The sequence below is a fragment of the Tachypleus tridentatus genome, chromosome 8 (genome assembly GCF_004210375.1).
Source record: "Tachypleus tridentatus isolate NWPU-2018 chromosome 8, ASM421037v1, whole genome shotgun sequence".
Classification (NCBI taxonomy): Eukaryota; Metazoa; Arthropoda; class Merostomata; order Xiphosura; family Limulidae; genus Tachypleus; species Tachypleus tridentatus.
In genome coordinates, this window is record NC_134832.1 from 84,299,411 (window position 1) to 84,322,233 (window position 22,823).

Sequence of the window (22,823 nt, forward strand, 5' to 3'; positions counted from 1 at the left end):
AATAAATGTAATGTGTGTGTATATATATATATATATATTAAGTTCTTATTATATTTAGCCTTACATGTATAATGATCATTATTTAATAGATAAAAATTAACTTCGAAACAGGTTTCAATATTTTTTACCTATAATTATTTTAGGTTAAAATTGTCTTAAGCAGTAATAAAATGTTTGAACGCCGTGTAAATTAGCTAGCATATGTCCACACTCAATTTGTTTTTAAAGCAGTATTTCATAAAGTTTAATCATTTTAATAAGTAATTTATATGTGCTATACACATTAACATGGATAACTTTTAGCATTAAATATGTTCAAATCGTAGGGTCTCGACATTTCATGAGATATAAAAGAGCCAAACGCTTTGTACAGGATAGTATTTAAAGCTTGATAAAAGAATTAAAGGGTTGTACAGGATAGTAATTAAAGCTTGATAAAAGAACTGAAAGGGTTGTACAGGATAGTATTGAAGTTTGGTAAAAGAACTGAAGGGGTTGTACAGGATAGTATTTAAAGCTTGATAAAAGAACTGAAGGGGTTGTACAGGATAGTATTGAAGTTTGGTAAAAGAACTGAAGGGGTTGTACAGGATAGTATTTAAATCTTGACAAAAGAACTGAAGGGTTATACAGGATAGTACTGAAGTTTGGTAAAAGAACTGAAGGGGTTGTACAGGATAGTATTTAAAGCTTAATAAAATAACTGAATGGACAAGAGATAATGCCTATTTCACTTGCGAAATAAAAGTACTAAATCTCATTAATGTCCAACTGAAATTTTAGTTGCATACAAAATAGTTAAGTAGAGTATTTTAAACTTGGTAACTTATTACGTTTTGTAAATCAATTTCTTGTTATATCAATGATATAGGCTGTATAATATTCAGTTTCATATTAACCCAAATATTTAATAACTAAGTATATAAGTCAACAAACTCACCAGTTCTGTTTTATACGACTGCTATTTACATATCACAGGTGAGCTGTCTATCTTTTATGCTGTAAGCACAGGTTATTAAATAAGGTTACTATACGTTGGAGTTGTCTTCACTTGCAACATGCACTAACTCATTTTACCATTCCTCTAGAATGAAACTTGAATATTTGCCGAACCTTGACCGCACGATAAAGTAATAAAAGCTCGTTACCATGACAGCAGGCACGAAATGGATAAACAAAACACGTATGGGAGACAAATGTTCGACACTGAACCCAATTCTTTTCTGTAATAAATCCTGACACTTTCAATGGTATCTTACAACAAACATTACATCAGATGTAACTGAATCAGAACAGAGCATAATAAAGGGGACAGGTATACACGCTTCTTTCTTTATAAATGTTGTAATGTATACGGTTGCTACTCGATGACATATAAACAAACTGACGAAAACTTCAAACCTAAATTAGTGGTGTAAAGTTGGTTATTCCCAATGGTCTCTGACTGTGTCATGAAAGTAGCCACTAATCTTGAAAAATTAGTTAATGTTAAAAAACAATTAAAGAGAGAGATTACTGACACGATAAAAAATCACACTCAAGAGGAAAGGATACAGAAATAAGCCTGTATAGATAGATTAAGAGTTTGAAGCAATGAAAAAAATTCCTGACGGTAGGTACTAAGACAATAACGAAGTACTTCTATGCTGTTAGTATTTAATAAGAAATATGGTATATAGCATATATATATATAACTGGAACAACTTTTTACATAACACAATTATTTAACGTTGACTAATAACTCAACTGATATATCTCTGCCAGATTATGACATTAGACTCGCAACTTCCGTGTCGCGGGCTCGAATTACCGTCGCTGAACATTCTCACCCTTTCAGCTGTGGGGCGTTATAAAGTTACGGTCAATCTCACTTTTCTTGATAAAACAAAAGCCCAAAAACTGGCAGTGGGAGTGTTGACTAGATGCCTCTTCTCTAGTCTTTCACTAAATTAAGTGAAACTTTGTCACTATAAAAAAAAATTACAGTTCACTGAAAATTATAATTATACTTTTCAAAGTTTAACATAGTTTTAAGAAACTATTTATAGTTGTATTTGGTACTTTACTAATTTAAAAGACACTTACCTACCTGTTTAGTTTGTTTATTTGTTTTAGCCTAAACTTATAGAATTAGTTTTCTGTGCTTTCTCTACCACTAAGAATCGGCCCCGCATTTTAGCGTTTACCCATTGTGGCACTTATCTGTTTGGGTATATGTCTATCTATAAATCGAAATTATCAATAAATAAGAGATAACGTGTGCGGTGTATAAGTAGGATTTTGTCCATTATGATAACCTAGATCAGTGGATTTATTATTCGCAACACGCTGCCGTAAAAACACGATCCTCATATTGGGACCATAGATGCTATGCAAAAGTGACAGTAAAATGCTACTAAATTGACAGTAGCTGGTAAATTGGTGTGTTGATCAGCTGCCTTCCCTTTAGTCCATCAGTTCAGAATTAGGGGCACTGCACGCATATAGTCCTTGTGTAACATTTTGCAAAATTCTGAACAAGCAAACAAAATAATGAAATGCTGAAAATGGTAAATACAACAAAAATTAATATTACCACCATGATGTTATAAAAACACATAGGTTCAAGGAATATATTTAACACATAGTTTGCCTCTGAAAAAGAAAGGTCCACCTTTCGAAAACGCTCAAGTTATAGAGTATCATATTTTAGTTGTATTACCAGTTATTAATATAATTACACTGTACTATATAATGGGGTGTTATACAACTTGTAACCGGTGAACTGTATTTGTAATCTTGGAAAATTAAATATATAATACACATTTGAAATCTTCCCACGAAAAGAAAGTCACATAAGCATTTGAAGTATGTTGTGACAACCGTTTTTTATAAGTCCAATAACATATGTATAGTTCGGAATAGAAGAGTCAAAATTCAAAGACCCCCCAGTGATAAAGCGGTATGTCTGCGGACTCACATTGCTAAAAATCAGGTTTCGATACATGTGGTGGCCAGAGTATAGATAGTCTATTATGCTGCTTTGTGATTAATTTCAAACAAACAAAACTAAAACCGTAATTAGAAAAGTTATTGATACTATTGCAAACCAACTTGGTGTACATGTTTTTGCTTTTATACTTGCCACTTGATGCCTTACACACTCACTCCGACAAACACAAATGGTGCTGAGATCTCACTAGTTTCAAATGTTTTGTTGTACTTACGATATTGTGACTTAAACAGATCTATAAGTTATTTTTTTAATTCTCCATCCAGTAAGTTTAATTAATTTAAGCGTGAAAACAGTATTATGGCATTGTGTCTAATTTTTAAGGAGCTTTTGTTTGTTTTGAATTAAGCACAAAGCTACACAATGGGCTATTTGTGCTTTGCCCACCACGGGTATCGAAACCCGGTTTTTAGTGTGTAAGTCCTCAGACATACCACTGTGCCACTGGGGGGGGGGGGCTTTAAGGAGCTTAACTGTATTTCTTTGGTTTGCTGACAAAGTTGTACTTTTGAATTTTGAATAGGCAAAACTGCACTCCTCAACAGAGGGCATGGTCAATTAAAAGTGTATTATGCCTCTACGTCACAAACGATATTTTTAGTTTTACTTTCGGTGAAAAACTTTAGACAGTTATACTTGCAATAATATATCAAAATTTGGGAGTTGACTACCAAACAGAGAGACTGAACGCCACTATGATTTTTGGTTAACCATATATGTGAAGTGTCTGAAAATATATGATGGACATTAGAGATCCACAGCTAATATTGTCAAAGAACTTTCAAGATGACCATCAATATAGTAGAAATCGCTAACAACGCGAGTTACTTCATATCTGAGGTAACCTTAACAAAATATATTTGAAATTAGACTTGCCTTGCAAAAATGGTTTATCTGTGATAATTGAGGAACAAAAGCCTAAAACAAGATGTCGCATGGCAAACATGAGGTCCATTGCCATTGGCTTGAAAAAGTTCCAGGAGAACTTTGATCACTGCAATATATATATCATCCAAAGCAATAACAGTGGATTTCATTCATAATGCAAAATTTCCAAATATTTTCTCAAGATTCATTGGTCATAGCAGCATTGTGTGTTGCATGAATAACGCCAAATGTTGTATACTACATGATTAATTTATGTCATGACTGGCTGATACTCCTCGTGGTTTTATGAGTTCAAGCCAGTCTTCAAAACCTTTACAGGCTAATCTTGTCAATGTTTCATACTTAAGTTTACAAAGACACATTGCTCGTTGTGCTATCTAGCTTCCTGTTAAATGAATTGTACCTACATTAATTTAGAATTCACTCGTTCATCGTGAACAGTCGGTAACAAGTTCCAAACCGGAAAGAAGACTTGATATTATTTGTAAGTTAGTAAATATTTTGAACATTGATCATTATTTTAGTACAAATTATGGTAAATTATATTATTGTTTGTATATTGAAATATATTCGCATTAAAAAAAAATGTGTGTCAATCTTGTTGGCAAAAACTGCATACGTATCGACATTTATTAACTTCTAAATCTAAATTATAATTTAACTCAGTTTTAGACCATTTGAAATTGTAATATATAACATAATAATACTCATCAGAAAGGGAATATGGTTTGAAGTTTTCCCATACAGAATAAGATGTTAATTTCCTCCAAGCAAGAGTATAAACAACCATAGTCAAGTCTATTCATACTTTGGATCCGTTAAACGTTACCAGTCAAAGTTTTGATGGCTCAGTAAAGCAACATGTGCTTCAGGGTAAAGATTTTACCAGTTTTAACAGCACTTATGATGTTTAGGGCAAAAGACCACGTGAGACAGCTACTATGAGCAGGTGGTTGTTGCAGACCACCAAGTAAGGTTTTCAGGGACTGCGTCAAACAGTCAGACAAGGAGAGGTAGATTTCATTTAAATCTTCGGGATAGAGAGGCTAGGAATAATTATAGGTTCCTTGTCTGATTTTGGTCACATAGGCGTTTAGCCACTTGTTTGATTTGGGATTCAAATATTTGGTGTTCATCGTAAGTGTCGAGTTTGTCTTTCAAAATGATATAATTAATAAAGACAGCTAAAATTGTCTGGTCTAATGAACACTAAACGTCAAAGTGTAAAGAAATATAAAGAATCCCCAAACTACATATCAAGATTTCGAACAAGGTGATTTTTGTTCCATGTCCAACCTCATCTATGTCATTCCCTTTTAAAAATAAAACGAGTTGGATGGTCAGTTCTAAAAGGGGAACAATACATGGGTTGCAAAACAAATCACACTGTATGTTACTAAAGAATATAATAAGGCTAACTTTCAACCTTCTGATAATGCCATCACCTTTGTCTTTTGTTGTGCATTACATTCGTGGTTTTTAACGAGTATAGTCCCTGCAATAGATTTCGTGGTAACGAACTTTAGCTGTCACGGTATCCCATGAGGTGATAGAATTAATTCTTTGATCCAGGTTCTTTATTATCTGTCCTGAGCTCAACAGCTAAAATAAATAGTTTGTAGTTATTTGTTCTTTTCATGTAATTTGTTATTTTCTAACATAAAATGCACATTTTCTCGTTACTATTCACTAAATAGCATACTTTTCTCTTGTATACTTTCTTGAATTTGATAGACCCTCTGCCGGTGGTGCTTGTTATTTTGACAAGTTTACCAACATTTTCTTATGGATGAATTCTGATTTACATTTTCTGTGCAAGTATAGTTAGGGGAACAGATGGATTGTCTGAAATCAGATTGAGAATGGGTTCATACTGCATAACTTTTACAGATGATTGAAGTATTTATTAATTACGGGCTCAGACAATTCATTCAGACGTGATTCTTTGCTGCATATTGTTTAAACTTGATAATCTACTTTTGTCTCTTTGCTTTTATATATACTTCTTTAATTTTGATATCATATAATATTTTTCAGTGCCATCAATGAGTAAAGAAGAAAACAGAAACCATACTTTGTATTTTGTAAAATACAGACTTTTTAATTGATTACACAGGCCTGCGATGGTTTTATTTTTACATGTTCTACAATAATTCTTCTACACTGAATCTACAAATGATATCATTTTTCTCCGTCAAGTACAGATTGCTCACAAAACGTCATATGTACCTAAGAGAATCATTTTCATTTAAATCGGGTCATACTCCGTTATGCTTAAAATGTTGACAACCACTGGCTATAAATTTCTCTAGACCAATCGCGATGTGAGTCCTATCGATTGTTCTACAACTCGGACATAACAAACATAATAATAATAAATGTTTATTGCAATAAACGAAATATTTTGATCTAAGTAAGATTTTTCCTCCCAATTTGAAAAAAAAAATCCCTACATGATAGAAAAAATGAATATTATTTTCAAAATCTGGGTAGTTGTGTTACGGACGGAAAATCCGTTATTAAAATCATGAAGGTTAAATTTGCAGGTCTATGTTATTGATTAATTAAATTCAAGTACTGTTTTCATGGTATTATATTATAAAATGTGTTCATGCAATTGCGAACAAAATTTTAATGAGTAAAAATGAGAAACTTCAATTTTAAGTAGCGAAATATTTATGTTCAAATTCTAAGATAATATATAAACATGTCATCGAATGTTTGTAAAAGAAGCATACTACTTTTTAGAAATTTAAAATAAAAAGTGAATTCTGCGCAGCCCACCGCGAGGAATCGAGCCCCTGATTTTAGCGTTGTAAATCTGTAGACCTACCGCTGTACTAACGGGGGTTGTTCATGAGCTATGTTATTCTAGAAGAGAATGCAACAGTTATACATTTGTGTTGTTGGGGTATTTTTTCCCTATCATCGTTTATGAACTTTCAGGATATTTATTGAACTTACTTGTGCATATTGTATATTTACATCCATGATACTTAATATTGCACACATGATCCTGTTAATATTATAAAAAAAAATTTCAATCTTTGTAACTTCCCCCTCTCGTACAGCGGTAAGTCTAAAGATTTACAACACCAAAATCAGGGGGTCGATTCCCCTCGGTGGACTCAGCAGATAGCCTGATGTGGCTTTGCTATTAGAAAACACATACTGTTCGCAATTTTCTTTGTTGTTTTCATTTAAACGTCTCAATTTACTTGGAGTGCTATTCCAATCACATAATCAGTAGCGGTTAGAGAAGCAAAGTGTTCTTCCACTACTCTTTTTAAGGCCAGGTGATTAAGGCACTCGACTCGTAATCTGAGAGTTGCGGGTTCGAATCCCCGTCACACCCAACATGTACGCCTTTTCAGCCGTGGGGGCGTTATACTGTGACGGTCAATCTCACTATTCGTTTTCTTTTTAAAAGGGAATGGCATGGATGAGGTTAGACATAAAAAAAAAATCACCTTCTTCGAAATCTTGATATGTAGTTTTGAGATTCTTTATATTTCTTTACACTTTGACGTTTAGTGTTCATTAGACCAAGTAATTTGAGCTGTCTTTATTAATTGGCGGGGGGTGGCGATGACTAGCGGTCTTCCCTCTAGTCTCACACTACTAAATTAAAAACGGCTAGAGCAGATATCCCTCATGTAGCTTTGCGCGAAATTAAAAAACAAACAAAAAACTATTTTTAAAATGTTCTATTTCTGTACAGTATAACTTTTATGTTATATTAGGTGTAATTAATATTTCTCTTTCCTGACTTACAAGTTACCTTTCATTTTGAACTACAGCACTATATGATGCTGTACGAATGAACTGTTTGGCTTATATTGATATATTTTAGCATATTTCTTATTATAAAATGAGATAAAGTTAGTTTCTAAAGAAGTGTAGGCCTAACATAAACTTATAATAAAGTTTTTGTGCCTTGATATTTTACACTTTAAAACATTTGACTTTACCTGTTGTTGGACTAACTTTGAGCTACGTTCAAGTTTTTGTAACTCAAAACATTATTCAATTAATATCAGTTCTATTAGGAGTTAGAACCTAGTTCTTGGAAGATGTAACACCTCGTTTAGACATACACCCATGATACCTGGGTATGTATGTCAGGATTGGTCCCACTTGCTTGTGAGTGTTTATATGAATATAGTTTCAAATATGCCACCCAGGGATCTCAAGGGGGTAGTAACATAAAATCTGATGCTAAATTCGGGCCATGAAAACCTACTATTAGATGTCCATCATGCATTGGTGACATTCTGAAGTCGTTTTAACTTCCTCCCCCTGAACCTTCAACCTGAAAGTTGTTACATTAACTCTTACCTCTTGTAATTTTTTTCTTGTCATAACCTTAGGAAGAACCTGTATGTAAATAACATGTATTTCTGCGTTGTATTTGTGTGTGTAATTTCCATTGTAAGAAATTTGTATTCATGTAGCCTAATTCTAGCCAAGCAGACGATCTATATGTTTATAGGTCACAGCCCACGTATCTGTAACAAGACTTGGGAGTAAAATGGAAGCATTTTTTTTTTGGTTAATATGGCAGTACAGCGATGTGATTGAATTATTTGAAAATATGTAAAATGTTTTAGAATAGTTATTGATTTTTTCTCTTCTTGAATATAGAAATGAAAACACTCTACTGTGGCATCGCTTACACAAGTTCACTCATTGAGCAAATGTTTTCCAAGAAATTAACTGCGATTGCTCGTCCTACTGGAAAAGTGATTAAAATTACAGTCAATACGATCTGACTTATTCAAGTAGGAAAAAACAATAATTTTCGATATTTATCCGTAAATTGTGTCTCATGGATCAAAATGATTGTTATTATTATTAAGCACAAACCTACACAAAGGACTATCTGTGCTCTGCCCGCCACAGGTATCGAAACCCGGTCTCTAGCAATATAAGTCCACAGACATACCGTTGTGCTACTGGGCGGAAGGAGGAATTAAAATTGATAAACATAAGTGATAAGTTTCGACCCTAACAGACCAACTTCAATGTCGTTACTATCATTTGAAGACATTCATCAACATCCTAAGCCACAGTATTTTTGCCGAAAAGTTGGTAAAACGATAAGAGCGTTGTATTATAGCTTAATGTCAAAGAATACGACCTTTCCAATTATTTATTTTTTTACTTTTTCCCAGTAGTAGCGTCAACATGTCAAATGATAGAGAAACGTAATTTAATTTTTCCGAAAGAGGTCCAGAGGCCAATTAGAGATATCACTTGTTCTAACCACTTGAATCACTGTATAGAAATGTGTTGTCTGTCAGCCATTCAGTAGACACTAAAATAACATTACATAATGGATGCTTAACATTGCATACTGTCGCATTGTCAGTAAAACGTGCACATATCATAAATCACGGGAAGAATTATGAATTCTATGGGCTACAACGCAGCATGACATATGAACTTCAAAAACAAGAAATAGAAATATTTGTTTCTTTTAATTTTGGTTTTATGTACTTTTGGAGACCATGTGAAGAAACATCTAGTTGTATTTTATCTATCCAATCGTAACCGTTCTTAATCTTAAGCACCTAAAATGTTTAGTCGTCATTTTGGAGCCAACCAAAGCTATCAAGATCGATTTTCACACAGTTACCCAATTGGAGACGCTGGTAATGAACTGGGTTATTTCCTTTGTTAATGTTTTTGTTGTCCTAGCTTTCATAAAACAGTGAATTATACATTAGATTTCTCATCATACACATATTTGTCCTTTAAAACATTTATAAGGAACAAGTTCACTACAAGTATGTAGGTGCTTAACTTTTTCTAAAACATGCATGTGCTATTTCTATTTCAGCTACTTCATATGGGATTGACCTTTATAATGTGAGATATAGGATTCTACCCATCTTCCGTTTCTTTCTCCAATATTTATCTTCTTTCCTTAAAATTTATTATTAGAGTACAACTAATATGATCTATTTTAGAGAAATTGCTTTTCTTCTATACTAAATACTTTTATATCAGGTACCATTTTGTTGTACAAGATGGAGTACACGTGTATGCTGATTTTATATCTCATACCATGATACGTAAACATAACACACTTCCTAACCATATAGTTACTAAATATTTTCATTTTCTCGTTATTGTAGGTCTAATTTTAGTACAAAAATTCAGTGAAGTTTCTGTTGTCTTAGCTATTCAGGGGTTACCAAATTTTCATTTGTGTTTACCTTTAAAATAGATGACCATACTGGTCTGTTCTATTGGCAGACTATGGGATTCCCTTTATTTCCTACCCCTTATTGACATGAGAGTGGCCCTCAGGCAGGTGGGTCACAATGCATGGGAAAATAGAACTTTATGTAAAGTATATTTTTCTTTGTGTGGTAGATTTCTGCAAGCATTTTAGGGACTTAAGATTCAGAGAGATTATTGAATTTTTCTTTCTTCTTTTCTGAGATATATTTATCACACATATGGATTGTGTATTGCACAACTTAAACTCTTGAAATCACAGAGCTGGAGATATGATAATAAGAGAGCAGTAAAGCCTACAAATATAAAAGTGACCACACATATCAAATGAAAATAACTGGTTTTGTGCTGATTTCTCTTGAAGAGCACTGTAACACATGTTGATGTTTTTCTGTTGCTGTGATCAGATAAATTTCAAGATGCATTCAAAAATGCACAATGATTCAACATTATAGAATTGGCATTTAAATATCAGCAAGTTAAAATGGATGATAAGATTGATTTATTGATTGATTGATTTAGTGTTTTATGGCACAAAGCAGCGAGGCTATCTGCGCCAGACATTCGGTAAAAATGTAAAAAAAAAATTAAAAATAAATAAATAAATGTAGTAATAGACATAAATGGAAATGAAGGTAAAACAAAAAAATATAAAACCAATGTTGACACCTAGTCTACAATGTTAAGATAGAAGGCAGAGTATAAGAAGTTGTAAGGTATTTACTCTAGCAAAAAAGTAATGATCATAACCCGCCAGGAAGACTAACAGGTAAGTATAAAAACCACCGTCAGTCACCTGCAGTTGGTCTTTCCAGTCCTGGTTCCGGGTTATGAGTCAATATGGCCAGTACTAAAAAGTTAAGTAGTAAAAGTGTGAAATGATATGCAGCAAAAGTATAATAACAACTCGCCAGGACGTCAGTAGTTCAAACGGATAGTTCAAACAGTAGCGTTAGTCACCTGAAGTTGGCCTTTCCAGTCCTGGTGTCGAGTTATTTAATGTTCTGGCCATTGTCCAATGTCAAATTGAAGGAGAGAGATTAAAACTGTAAAAAAGGAACCACAATTAAAAAGGTGTAATGAATAAATATGCAACACTTAAATGAGATTAAAAAGATTAATGTCCATTAAAAAATTAAAAACATTATCAAGGTGGACAGAGTCACCATCACCAATAACTCTGTCCAATGTTACAGACTGACCCTCGGAAAAAATATGTTTAAAATATTGCCGTCGTTGAGAATTGTAACGATGGCAAGAAAGTAAAACGTGGCTGATAGTGATTTGAGTGTTACACAAACTACACATTGGTGCATCAGTTCCAGATAAAAGAAAATGATTAGTTAAAAAACTGTGACCAATGCGTAGCCTAGTGAGAACAACTTCCTCCTTCCGAACTTTACGGAAGCTAGATGGCCAAAGTCCAATTTTGGGTTTGATTTGAAAAAGTTTGTTGTCATGTTGCTCACTCCAAGTGGACTGCCAGCTAGCACGGAGCCGAGCCTTGAAGACAACACCATAGTCCATGTACGGAATAGGCATAGGAGTGATGGTGCTGAAGCAGACATATTTAGCTGCCATGTCTGCAAGCTCGTTCCCGCGAATACCAACATGGCCTGGTATCCAGAAAAACTAGATTGAAGTAGCTGCTAATGAGAAATGGGCCAGTCGGTTTCGAATATCAGCGAGAATAGGATGTGAGCTAATTTGTAGCGATTCCAAGGCAAGTATAGAACTAAGCGAATCAGTATAAATAGTGCAGTTGGAGTACTGCTCAGCTGCAATATGATCCACGGCAAGAGATATGGCATACAGTTCAGCAGTGAACACAGAAGCTGTAGAAGGGATTCTGCGCGCAACTACTGACCCATAGCAAACCATAGCAGAGCCCACTGAATTACCTGATTTGGAACCATCTGTATAAATGAGAACTGAATGATTGTTTGAAAGATATTCATTGAATAAAAGACGGTACTTCCAATCTGGAGTATCTGCCTTTTTTAGGTGACTGAAAGAAAGGTCACATTTGGGGGCTGTAATAAGCCATGGTGGGATGGGCCAACCTGTGGAATCTGCAATGTTATCCAAGAACAGACCCAATTCATCCAACTACACCTGGATACAAAGGCCAAAAGGAGCAATGGCAGGTCATCTATTCTGAAAAAAGTATGGCCCACTGAGGAAGGAAAACACATTTCCAGGTGGGATGCTTTGGTAAGGAATGAAGTTTCGAAGTATATTGTAAAGATAGTTGCAAACGGCGAAGGTGTAGAGAAGGTTCATGAGATTCAATGTATATACTTTGAACTGGAGAAGTACGGAAAGTCCCAGTGCAGAGTCGAAGTCCTTGGTGATGAACGGGGTCCAGCATCTTTAAGGCCGAGGGTCTGGCAGAGCCATAGACCATTGATCCATAATCGAGTTTCGATCTAATAAGAGCACGATATACCTTTAACATTGAACAGCAATCTGCCCCCCAACTGGTAGAAGAGAGAACACGGAGGATGTTCAGTGCTCTTGTGCATTTGACCCGAAGCTGCTTTAAGTGTGGTATAAAGGTCAGTTTACGATCAAAGATAAGCCCCAAGAACTTGGCCTCCGGGACCACTGGCAGCAAAACTTCACCGATATGAAGTTCAGGATCAGGGTGAATACCCCGTCGACGGCAAAAGTGCATGCATACAGTTTTGGAGAGAGAGAAATTAAAGCCGTTCGCCAGAGTCCACTTCCGTATACAATTGAGGGCAGTTTGTAGTTGCCGCTCAATAAATCTCATGTTTGACGACTGACATGAGATGTGAAAGTCGTCGACATACAGCCCATTAGCAACAGTGAGAGGGAGTTGTTCAGTGATGGCATTTATCTTTATACTGAAGAGTGTAACACTCAATACACAGCCTTGAGGGACTCCAAGTTCCTGTACAAAAGAACGGGAAAGTGTCGAACCCACACGAACTTGGAATCTCCTGTCCATTAAAAAAGTTTAATAAACATGGGTAGATGGCCACGTAACCAGTATGTATGTAGGTCTCGCAAAACGCCATACCTCCATGTTATGTCGTAAGCCTTCTCTATGTCAAAGAATATTGATACAAGATGTTGGCAGTTGAGAAAGGCTTCTCTGATAGATGTTTCAAGACGAATTAGGTGGTCTGTGGTGAAGTGCTGTCGACGGAACCCACACTGGGTGGGCGAGAGGAGGTTGATTCAAGGAACCAAACAAGACGAGCATTAACCATCCTTTCTAATGTCTTACAGTGACAGCTCGTCAAAGCAATTGGACGGTAGTTTGAAGGAATCTTGGGATCTTTCCCTGGCTTAGAGAAAGGTAAAATAATAGCCTGGCGCCAGGCATCAGGAAAAACATTCTCCTGCCAGATCCGGTTGAAAACAATCAGAAGGACATCAAGAGAAGCAGGAGATAGATGGTGCACATGTCATAATGAATATCATCAGGTCCAACAGATGTACTGGCAGACCGATGTAGGGCCATTTTTAGTTCCACCAGGGTAAAGGGACAATTATAGTCAAAGAAACAGTCAGTTCGAAAGAAAAGAGGTGATCGCTCTGCCCGAGTCTTGATGGCCAGGAAGGTGGGGGAACAAGCAGAAGTGCTAGATACCCAGCAAAAGCTTTCACCTAGAGTGTTAGCGATGTTCCGAACATCAGTCACCTCCTGACCATCAGAGAGTAAGATCGAGAGGGGGGCAGAATTGTAGTGCCCATTAACCTTTCGAATCCTGTCCCATATGATCTTGGAACTGGTGGTAGAAGATATGCTGGTTGTGAACTTAATCCAAGATTCCTTCTGGCTTTGACGTCTTACCCACGTAGCATGTGCACGGGCCCGTTGGAAAGCAACCCGGTTTGAAAGTGTGAGATATCTACGAAAAGTATCCCAGGCCCGCTTTTGAACCTTCCGTGCTAAGTGGCAAGCAGGATTCCACCACGGACGAGGATATCGTGGAAAACGTGTCGAGATTTTAGGAATACATTGAGCAGCTGCATGTGTAATACAGTCAGTTACCGCTGCTACACAGTCGTCTATTGATGGCTGATTTACGATGGCAGGATCAAGTTCTGCGAGAGCAGTGAAAGTGGACCAGTCTGCCTGATCCAGCTTCCACCGCTTCTCTTGGAGGCACAGAGAGATCTGTCTGCACTCCCACTGTAGTTGTGGAATGAAGTGCAGCAGCATATGTCCGAGATGGAGTTGTGGACAGCAATTTCCGAGCCTTAGGATAACTAATGTTATGTGTCGTTTTCAAACGCTGCACCTCTTTTTCTCCAACCATTTTGGGCAAGAATGAAAGTAAGAGGGGTGAGAACCATTGCAGTTTACGCAATGTGGGTTCATGTCACAGTCATAGGCATCGTGGTCCTTGCCTCCACAACGAGCACATGTCAGGGAACCACGACAAGATGTCTTTGAGTGGCCGAATCTCTGACATTGGAAACATCGAAGAGGGTTTGGTATGTATGGCCGATCCCCTGCAAATGAGATAACCTGCCTTGATGCTGGCAGGTGCACGTAGTGAAGTAGATGTTAAAACGAGGGTATTTGTTGGGAGTGTAACTCCATCTTTGCGAGTTGAGATGCGCCTCACTGCAGAAACTCCTTGAGTGGAGAGACCAGCGAGAATCTCTAACTCGGGAACGTTCTTCAAATCCCTTTCAACAATAACTCCTCATGAAGAATTCAAGGTAGCATGGGGTGTAACCTTAATAGACATATCCCCAATTGCCTTTGAATTCAAGAGGAGTTCACTGTGTTGGGATGTGGATGTTTCAACCAATATGTCACCAGATCGAAGTTTCTTTACTGACTTTGGAGAGCCAGCAAGTCCCTCTAGTCCCTTTTGAATAAAAAAGGGGACATTTGCCCTAAAGGTTTTTCCAAAAGAGAATGTAATATAAGAAAATGAGGTACGTGTGTTACTGATGTTGAAGATTGCTGTTCTGAGTATTCAAGACGTGGTCGCTTACCCATTGACTGTTTTTTTACAATTTCATTTACATTTTTTAGAGGATCCATAGGAAAAAGAAAAAATTTCGGTACCCACTGACCCCACCCACCATGGAGCCCTACAAGGGGACGCACTACAAAGTCACGCAAGGACAATGCAGCAACGCCAGGGTTTCGTGAGCACTATACCCAAACATCAGCATCAGGCACAATGTCCACAACACCCGTTGAGAACTTCCAACACTGGTACTTGGTTGACTCTAGCCCAAGTGGACCAGCCGATTGACCCAAGGGGGGCCATCCCAAGGTTGCCCGTCTACAGGAATTCGAGGCCAAAGTGGTGTGTTAGGGTTGGACCCCTCAACCACCAGGATCCTCTCCTCCCCTTCACGGGTCGCCACGCACGGCAAACACGTGGGTGGATGTTTAGATCCCAGAGAAGGTAACCAGATAGAACAGAACCTTCCCTGGGAGGTCCCCTCACCATGTACAGGAATCCACACCGAGGGGGGATGATAAGAACAGTCAAAATTATTTTTAACACATAAGATGATTTGTTTGAGTTTCAAGTTATGCTGTTTAGCACATATAATTCTCTTATCACTTTGAAAAGACTAATGGAGCTTATGTTTAAAGGGCAGGAGTGTAGCAAATGCTTTGTGTATGCAGATCATGTCTTGACATTTGACTAAACACTTGAGTCTGCTGCTGTGAACCTGTCTGTGGGTTTACAACAGATAAGAATGATAGGATTAAAGTTTGAAATCTGGAACATGTGCATTTATGTACATACATGTGAACTTTCATGATCATGTTGTGGATAAAGGTGTCTCAGCTTATCATAGAAAGACAGCAGTGGTTCAAGTTCAAACTGTAACGAGACAAGATGTTTGAAGTTTTCTTGGGCATATGTTATATGTTTTAAACAATTTTTCCAAGATTTCCACACTAATATCTACTCTCACTAAAGCTGATGTCATTTCAGATGGTTAAAAGAGTGTATGCACACCTTTCTGTCCTAGAAGCATGCTTTAATGTAACTTTCACTGCTAATGTATCTACAACAAAATTGTGAGTTTATTTTGGATACTGATACCAGTGATAGTGGAATCAGAAGAACTAAGATACTACAGCAGGTATACAACACTTTTTATAAGAAAATGTAACTAAAATAATGAATAGTTCAGGTATTTACAAAAAACTAGTGTTAAAATTAGGATTTGAGATCATATTTCAACAGATCTTATCAACTGCATTCTAAAAACATAGTTTTACATATTTTTCTGTTGTCTAATACTTGATATAACATATTAACAACATTTTCATGGGGGATCACTTTTTTATCCACCTCCTGTATATATATTACATTTTCTTACATATGTATTTTTGGTATCAAGGTTAAGGTTAGTATAAGATTTAAGTTATTATATTTTGGATGTTATGCATTAACTATTCCATTTTAAAAGGCCAGTTAAATGTTATTTAAGGGTTTGTGTTTTAATTTTGGTGTGTGATTTATATTTTTGAAGTTTTATATCTTCCTTTTTTGTTAATAGTGTTCTTTTGTAAGGGCATTATTGTTAGCTTTCCTCTCCTGAAAAAGACAGGTTTTCTTTCATGTATGTATTTTCTGCTAGAGATACTTTCAGGTCTTTTTATTTGTTCTTGTTTTATGCAAACCCAGTTTGTTAAACCACCTTCTTGTAGAGGGAACATTTAAAATTTATCAGTTGTTTCATTCTAGTGTTTTGTTTTGTGAAGTTGTTTCTGCCTTCACACAAGTAAGTATCATTAAATAAGTTGTTTTACTGGGGCTAGAATTAGCTATAATTCTTGAATAATGTACCATTAAAATTTTAATGTTGTTGCAATTTTAGTACTAGAAATGGATGAATTAGTCTTTAAGAAATGGAGAGAAGGAAATAAGTGGTAACGTATGCAATATGCATTAATAACCATTAATTAATATGCAACTTTTTTAAATTTCTATATGTTCTTTAAATGTAGTTTAAACTCAGAAAATTCTGAAGTAAGCCACTTGCCATTCACTTTCTCTGGTGGGCATGATGTGAATTACCTAATTGGTAACTAGTATTGTTGTCTAAGATAAAAGATGTCTCCTAATGTTGTAAGATAGATGGTTATATTTTCTGTTGGCAAATCAGCCAGAAGCTGCTATGCTCTTGCACTCAGAATATGGTAGACAAAAGTGATGTGTACAAGATGAAGTCGGTGTAAACTCATATTCATTGATCTGGTTGTTTTTTAGTCTATTATGCAAAATTTGACTAGGTAAGAGTTACTGCCTGAATTGTAACAATTTGTGATATAAAACTTTGTAACATATGAATTTTAATGTAAATAGTAATGTATCTTTTGTTTTATTCTAATATTCACCAGAGATTTTATTTTTCCCATTCAATGTTAAAGAGATTTATAGCTTAACTTCAAAGGGAGCACTCAAAACTGCTAAGAGTTTGTTAAAAGTTTCATCACTCATCTCTCACCAGTTTCACATCTATTGTAACACACTTGGCCTTGTGTTTTGTATTGTCTTTATTTTCATTTATAAGAAGTTTAAATTCCTTGTAATGATGGGAGATTTAGAAACTTATAGAAGATTAAAAGAGTTGGTCAAATGGGAAATTAGGAAATCTATGAAGTGTACAAAAAATGTTTGGCTAAAAATATGAAGGATTTCTTCAAATACATTAAGAATAAATAGAATGTTAGGAAGGGAGTAAGGCTTTTGAGAGGTGATACTGGAAGGCTTACATCTGATGATTACAGGATGGCTAGGTTAAGTTTTATTTTCTTCAGTTTTTATAATGAAAAAAAAACACAGATTTAAGCAATATTTCTCAACCTGAACAATTGCTAGATAAAAACTATAGCCACATTAATTCTAAGCTTGTTCAGAAAAAAAAAAAACTCAGCAAGTTTAAAGAATGATAAAGCACCAGGATCAATGAATATCTACACAAGAGTTTTGAAAGTAGTTAATGATTCAGTTTATGAACCACTTGCTATTATTTTTTCTATGTCACTCAAAAGAAAAGTATTACCTCTTCATTTCTTTTTTGTAGTTAGGTAGGTCATCAGATCACAATTTCTCTAGCTGTCCAATGATAGGTTACTTTAAGAAAATGTAATGGAACAGAAGGGAATCACTTCAGTGTAGAGATCAGTGGAAGGAACACTGTACCATGTGATCTGTTAATCAGGTGGTCTTACAAATAAAATTTAAAGAAACAGTGTAAACTGACAAACCTTACATATCAAACTCATACTAAGGTAGAGAAAAACTGGGACATTTTAACTCATATATTGTTTCTGATTGGGACAAAAAATGATTCCAGTTTTATTAAAATATATGGTAATCCTACTTTGGATAAGAAAGAAATATAGCCATTGAGATATAATATATTGTGTGCATATATTATGCTGAAGTTTTTATTGTGCTACACAATGCTATAATGTTTCTTTCTGAGAAAATCTGTTCTGGCTATTATTAGTGTAATTCTGACTTAACTTTCATGTGCCATGAGGAAAACTGTACTTTCATATAAAATAGTGTTGTAATATTAGACTTATACTTTGCAATGGCAAACAATAAGTGAATATTGAATATGTTTTAACCTTATAAACTATACAGAACACAAAAAGTATCATAAAAAAAGATGTGCATTACTTGTCAATTACCCTACTGTAAGTCAGCCTAGCATTAACTGTAACCTGACCAACAATTGCAGAAGCTTGTAGAGAGTTGTTGGTAATATACCTCAGAAATAAACACTGGAATAATGGATAACCAAGAATCTATGACTGGTTTGCATCAAACATGAACAAAATATGGGCTGTACCAGAGGTGGGTGAAATACTAAATTTCTGCTTACTAGATGATTAAGTCAAATTGTTACTCACAAAAGTGTGTCTAACCTCACCATTTTCAGATGAGAACACCATTTCTTCAGTGTGTGCTAGTCATACACTCACATATTGTTCCTTTGCTTTTTATTTTGAGCACTGTGTCAAACATGAATATACAAAAACACTGAGTTCACTAAATACTCCTATTCTGAAGCTTAAAGTTTAAACCTATTCTGGACATAATGACTAATATTATCCATTCCTCTGCATTAACAGAAAAAGAAAATTTTTTTTTAAAGATTTACTTCTTAAGAAATGTTTAGAATCAACATTACAATTATTTCTGTTCTTTTGGTAAAAAATAAAAATATGAAACAATACTCCAGAAGTGAAGATCACAGTAGACTTGAAGAAATTAGAATATCCTCAGCACCTACACAGGTGATTCCACATCTGAATCTATGAGAGCATCTGTGCTTCTTTTGATAATAGTGCTTGCAGCACTGAAGAACAATAAAAACTATATTTGTTGAATCTCATCTCAAAAGAAAAAGACCTGCCAGCTACAGCATTTCTGATGCTCCCAAGTTGTTCACTGATGCCACCTTCCATAACTATCAACATACTGTAGAGAGAAGCTACATGATGTAAAAGCAAAAAGCAACTAACTACAAAGAACAAAAGAAACACTAGAGTCATATCTGAAAATCATTTCATTCAAAGAATGGAATCATAAAACTCCACAGATCTTTAACTGTGATGAAAACTGAATTTTTCAAGAAGACCCCAAAATATCAAAAAGAGTCTATAATAAAGAAAGTCACCAAGGGAAAGACCTCTTTAAAGATATGAGAATGAAAATCCTGCAGAGAAAACAGCTAAGAAACTAAGACCATTATCACTCCTTTCAACACTACAACTTAAATGGTGATTACTATTGCCAATACAATGGCCAATTCATTCTTGTCCTGAGTAACACCAGAATATTGATCAATAGACCAAGTAGAATCACCATTGATTGCCTTGCATCCAGCCACTACCAGCTTGAAAATGGTGGTGCATTAGTATTTTCACTGCATGCCAAATGAATTGGTATTACCAAATGAGTGATGGCATGGAACTATTTTAGAAAGAAGATAACAAGAGGAAGAGAAATGAGTAACTGGCACAGCCTGGATGAAGAGCTGACAAGAGCTTATTGAGATTCTTAGTGAGCTAAATATCTTAAATATTCATACAGCAAATACAAAGAAGAAACTTGCTATTGTCCTACAAGGCTTCTTTTCATTCACGAACTTCTGTAGTGGGGGAGAGGGGGTAACAGGGTGCACCTGTAGGTTATAAAAAATCCAGGATTATTGTAAATATTGTCTTAATATATTCATATCCTTGTACTTGATATACTTTTGTGTTTAAAGAATTTTTTTCCTTGTGTAGTACAATGTCAGAGAATGTGTATATATTTGTTTACACGTAAATGTGGTTACATAAAAGATACTGTATTTTATGTGTTTTATTTCATTTCTACATAAATATTGTACAACAAATTTAAAGAGTATTACACTTAACTTTTTACTTTAAAAGGATGCAGGTTTGAGTAATGGCATGGTTGACTATATCAAGTCCAAAGGAGGGACAAAAAAAAAATAAAGGTGTTGAATGTAAAGGTGATACTAGAAGAAGCAGTGGCACACCAACATAGAATGCTGATAATAAAGATTGCAAATAGGAGGCCCAACAAAAAAGAAAAAGGGAAAGAAACTGAGAATATTAAGGCATGGAGGCCAGAAGAAAAAAAAAAGCAGTAGAGAACTGAAAGATGCAAGAGGTCCAACGTAGAGAATTATTGAAAAGTACTGAAGATGTTCATAATTCAAGAAACATAAAACGTTTGTGGCAAAACAAAAGGATGTAGATTCATACAGTGAAAGAATACAGCAAACCATTAGAGAAAAGAAAAAAGTATTGAAAAACCATAGATAATGAAAGATGACTATCCAAGAATAGTGTACTGAAAAGCCAAAAAAGGAGGAAATGATTGCAGTAGAAATCACAAAGAAAGAGGCAATTAAACATTTATATGATGACATGGAAACACCAAAATGGGAAAACGGAGAATAGCCAAGCAAAAAAAATAGCAAAGAGAGACATTACAGTATTCAAAGTAATTAGAGATAAAGAAAGGATGCTCTTGGTGAAAGAAAAGTAAAAAAAAAAAGAAAAAAAGATAAAAGATAAAAACAGTACAATGAGTAACTATTTAACACCAAAGATGAAGAGGCAGAAAACTGGAAAATACATTTCCAGTAGTAGGCTCAGTACTGGACATTAGTACAACAGAGGTCAGAAAACCAAAAAAAAATAAAAAAGAGGTCCATCAAAGATTATTATTGAGATAGTCAAGGAGATAGGAAATGATGGAATTGAGTATGTATAGATACTGTTGAAAACACCTGGAGTGAAGAGTGAATACCTACAAAATGCTTTATGCTTCTGTTGTTTATTGCTTTACTGCCACTCCCCATATTGATTTAAAACATAATGAAAAATAACATTATGTAAAGAAATTTGCATTTTTGTATTTTTTTTAAATGCTACTCATCATTCTTGTTTGCTTAAACTTATAAAAATACACAGTTCATCTTCTGTAAAACTGTTAACACTAATAGAATTTTAATCAGCTACACTTTTATCAGCTAGTAACAATGTAACAGCTGCAGTGACATTATTTACAAGTGTTCCATTACAATTAATAATTAGCATTAACTTTCAGTAAGAGCAAGCTGTGTACTTAGAGCAAAACTAACACTAAACATGTCAATTACTAAAAATAAGTAAATATATTTTTCTTACGTTTTTACTAATAAAAATTAAAATGCATTGTTTCAACACTTGGATAACCTCACAATAATGAAACTCAAGATAACATTTGAAAGGAAAGATAAGTTGCAATAACTAGAAGTGCAACAAGAAATGTTTGTGGAATGTAAAATTTACCTCAATGAATAAAATAAATTGGCTGAACAAAACATTCATAATAAAACATTAAACTTTATTCACTGGTGAATAAAAACAAAAGGCTCAGTTTGCTGTGTACAAAATATTTATGTGGCTAATTATTCTACAGTTCATTGTAATCTACAATGTAACTCCTATTAAAAAAAACAAATGACAAAGAGAGAAGATAGACACTTCAGTACTTTCCTACATTTGCATGACTGATGTGCCCCCAAAACAAACCACTAAACAAGCCTGAAAGAACTCTAACAACAGAAGCCATGGAAAGATACAGAAATATTATGGGTAAATGACATTAAACAACATGTGACTAGCACAAGTGTAAAGTCAAATGAGTTCATTTACATATTATACATTAATACATATACTTTTCATATAATTGTGAAAAGTATTGAAAATTTCATGGAGTCAACTTTTACCAATCTAAGCTAAATAAGAAATGAATACATGGTATTTCAAAATCCATATTTGCCTTCCTTTTACTTACCAGCCATCCTCAACCCTAACTTTAAATCCAATAAAAATTAGACATGAAAAGGTAAATACAAACATTACAAACTGGCTGGGTATATGTAATATCTTATTGATCTTTGTATCAAACAATACACTACAGAACAAGATTTAGAAAGGACAGGCAAGCAATAACCTTTATCAATTAAATTCAAAGTACATAATAATGAGGCCCTACAACTAGGTATGTAATTACAAAGTACAAGAAAACAAACCCTTTAATAAAGATGTGTGTGCATGAGCATAAAAATCCAGCTGATATCAAAGTGACAGACATAAAGCCTAGAATATCTTTAAAAATAAAAACACAAATTTTATACATTTTCTTACAAT

General features: G+C 34.8%; 1 protein-coding gene across 2 annotated transcripts in view; it reads right to left on the reverse strand.

Moving 5' to 3' along the window:
- LOC143222816 (uncharacterized) overlaps positions 1–22,823 on the reverse strand; it is a 42,892-nt gene that overhangs the window by 18,348 nt on the left and 1,721 nt on the right. Inside the window, exon 1 of one of the 2 annotated variants that reach the window (XM_076449881.1) lies at positions 941–1,444. The exons of the other annotated variant lie outside the window; for it this stretch is intronic. The gene's annotated coding sequence lies outside the window, so the exon portion shown is untranslated. Of the gene's footprint in view, positions 1–940; positions 1,445–22,823 lie in introns of those variants that run through there. 2 annotated transcript variants of the gene reach the window in all.